This window comes from Triticum urartu, chromosome 7A, assembly GCF_056163025.1.
Source record: "Triticum urartu cultivar PI428250 chromosome 7A, HENAU_Tu73, whole genome shotgun sequence".
NCBI classification, from domain to species: Eukaryota; Viridiplantae; Streptophyta; class Magnoliopsida; order Poales; family Poaceae; genus Triticum; species Triticum urartu.
This window is the reverse complement of record NC_141879.1, coordinates 432,160,964-432,164,206: the sequence shown is the minus strand read 5'-3', so window position 1 is coordinate 432,164,206 and position 3,243 is coordinate 432,160,964.

Sequence of the window (3,243 nt, the reverse complement as noted above, 5' to 3'; positions counted from 1 at the left end):
CACTCTGGCATTCATAGTTGCCGCGGAGGAAGAGAACTCAGAGTCTTCAAGAGATGGAGTTCGTCGCAGCACAGTCCTTCTTGGAGGTGTTGAGTCAAACTTGAAGCGTTCAGAGAAGCCATCCTCTTGAAGATCATCCTCAGAGCACATAAGCGTCAGCCCTTTCCATGTACGCTGACAGGTTTCATGGGAAACAAATGCATACTTGGTGGCAAGATTGCGAATCCTGTTTACGTCCACCAAGAGGCTTTGCATTTGGCGCTTCAGCCAGTCATGATACCTATCCTGTTTCTGATGAAGGGCAACCAGAAGCTCTCGGTCATTGAGAACACGGGATCGCTTCTTGGGCCGTTGGGCAATGGTGCTGTCAGTGGCTTCAGTGAGGGCCCGGTGAGGTGCACGTGTAGTGCCAGCCAGAGGATAAACACGAGAGACTGCTTGAACTCCTTCAATGTTTTGAGAGAAGCTTTGATTCTCAGCATTCTGAAGACTAAGAGGCTCCTTGGCAGGCTCTGGATAGATGGCTTCAACTGACATATTGACGTCAGGCAGAAAGATCCGATGATTGCGAGCAGAGGGCTGATAGGTGACAGCTGAGTGTAGTTTGATCAGCCGCATTATCCATGGAGCGTAAAACTTCAAGCCAAAAATGTCAGATCCTAATGCAGCAAGCTGGCGAATAAAGAAGTCTTGTGCATTGAAGCTTTTGCCATGAAGAATATGAAAGACCAACGTCTTCATTGCGCCTTCTAGCTTGGCATGTGGAGAATGTCCTTTGATGGGCCAGAGAGCTCGCCTCATGATGTGATAGATAGTACGTGGCAGATACTCATGGTCTTCAACATAGAACTCCCTAGGATATTCAGCATCTGGAGGCAAAGGCTTCATCATGCTAAGCATCTGACTCATATTGGGCTCGGGCTTGTGGAAGATGCTTTCCATAGCAGCACTGTGAAGCTGACAACCAGGTTCATACAGATCTCCTAGAGTGGGCAGGCCAGTAAGCTCAATGATATCAAAGGCTTTGGCTTCATGATGAACATTGCCTGTCATCCACTCAAGGACCGAAGTCTTCGGATCCCTATTGTAGCCACGGACATGAAGAGTGGCATAGAATTGGAGCAGCAATTCTTCATTCTAGTGCTCTTTATCAGTGACGAACTGCAGCAAGCCTGACTCTCTGAAGCAATCCAGAGCTTCTTCCAAACAGGGCAGTCTAGTTATGGCTTCAGTGTCAAGACGCATATGTGGGAAAATGCGACCTTGATTGTACAGAATGCATGAGTAATAACTGTGCTGCTTATAACTCCAGAATTGATCAGAAGATATTCTTGCCTTGGTGTAGGGGTTCTTGGCGCTATCAAAGAAGGTGTTGTGTGCCTTGAAGCCATTGATATTGAACGATCCGGGTGCAGATGCAGTGCCTGGAAACCTAGGCAACCTTGGTATTGGCTTCTGAACCTAAGGCCTGTGCTCAACGTGATAGTCAAACTAAGGACCAGCAGCAGGTGGAGGAGTTAGAAAAGGCCATTTGACAGTGACAAGTTGGCCATAGTTGAATGCTTGCTCGATAGTGTGTGGCCTTGATGGTGGAACAGGAGCAGTGGCATCAACAGAGGCGTCAGGCTGCACAGCTGTTGCAGTTGCATCATTGGCTTCATTGGCCTCTGGCACATTGGTTGGTGCAGGCTCCACATTTGCTTCAGCCATGACTACGTCATTGGCTTCATTTGTGTTGGTGGTGGCAGCCTCAAGATTCTCAACCTCCACTTGATGAGCTGGAGGGTCGGGCACAGACACATTCACTTCAGGAACAACTTCTTCAGATTTTGGGGGTGTAGGGACACGATCTTCTTCTTGTTTGTGATCGGCTGATGCAGCCGGATTGTCTTCAGCACTTTTGGCTTCAGACTCAGAGACAGTCACAGTAGGAGTGGCATCTGGAAACACTTGATGTGCAACAGATTGGTGGTGCACTTCTCCTTCTAGAACGCTCGGAAGAGGGACTTGAGACCTTGGTCCTTTGTGAAGCCTGCGTAGCGCTGGCGACGCCTGTGGAGATGGAGTTGGCTAGGCCTCAAAGTCATCCTCTTCTTGCACTGATGGGGTTGCTTGGGGAGAGCTTGGAGTGTCTTGTCTTTGTGGGTGATCAGCCCATGATGCATCCTGAGCAGTTGGCATCAGAGGACGACCAATGCTGATGAGTTCGTTGTGCGTAAGCACAGGCGATGATACCAGTTGGTGCTCGATCTGAGGAAGGACTTCATCATCTTCAACATTGTCATGGTGACCAATGTCTTCAGCAGCGGTGGGCTCAACTGCTAGAATGTCTTCAGCATCAGGAGCCTCTGTGGAAGCAGGCTCATGAACAATCAGTTGGCGCTCGTGGTGTTCAGATGCAGGGCGTGTTGGGAGACGTAGCAGAATTTTAAAATTTTCTACGCATCACCAAGATCAATCTATGGAGTCATCTAGCAACGAGGGAGAGAGAAGTGCATCTACATACCCTTGTAGATTGCGCGCGGAAGCGTTCAAGAGAACGGAGTTGATGGAGTCGTACTCGTCGTGATCCAAATCACCGATGACCAAGTGCCGGTTGGAAGACGTCTCCTCCTTCTTGATCCAGCAAGGGGAAGGAGAGGTTGATGAAGATCTAGCAGCACGACGACGTGGTGGTGGATGCAGCAGGATCCCGGCAGGGCTTCGCCAAGCGCAAGCGAGGAGGAGAGGTGTTACGGAGGGAGAGGGAGGCGCCAAGAGCAAGGGGGTGCGGCTGCCCTCCCTTCCCCCCTCTTTATATAAGGGCCTTGGGGGGGCACCGGCCCTAGGGAGATGGATCTCCAAGGGGGCGGCGGCCAAGGGGTGGCTTCCCCCCCAAGCCAAGTGGGGGGCGCCCCCACCCCTAGGGTTTCCCAACCCTAGGCGCAGGGGAGGCCCAAGGGGGGGCGCACCAGCCCACTAGGGGCTGGTTCTCCTCCCAATTCAGCCCATGGGGCCCTCCGAGATAGGTGGCCCCACCCGGTGGACCCCCGGGACCCTTCCAGTGGTCCCGGTACAATATCGGCGACCCCCGAAACCTTCCCGATGGCCAAAACTGGACTTCTTATATATAAATCTTTACCCCCGGACCATTCCGGAACTCCTCGTGACGTCCGGGATCTCATCCAAGACTCCCAACAACTTTCGGGTTACTGCATACTAATATCTCTACAACCCTAGCGTCACCGAACCTTAAGTGTGTAG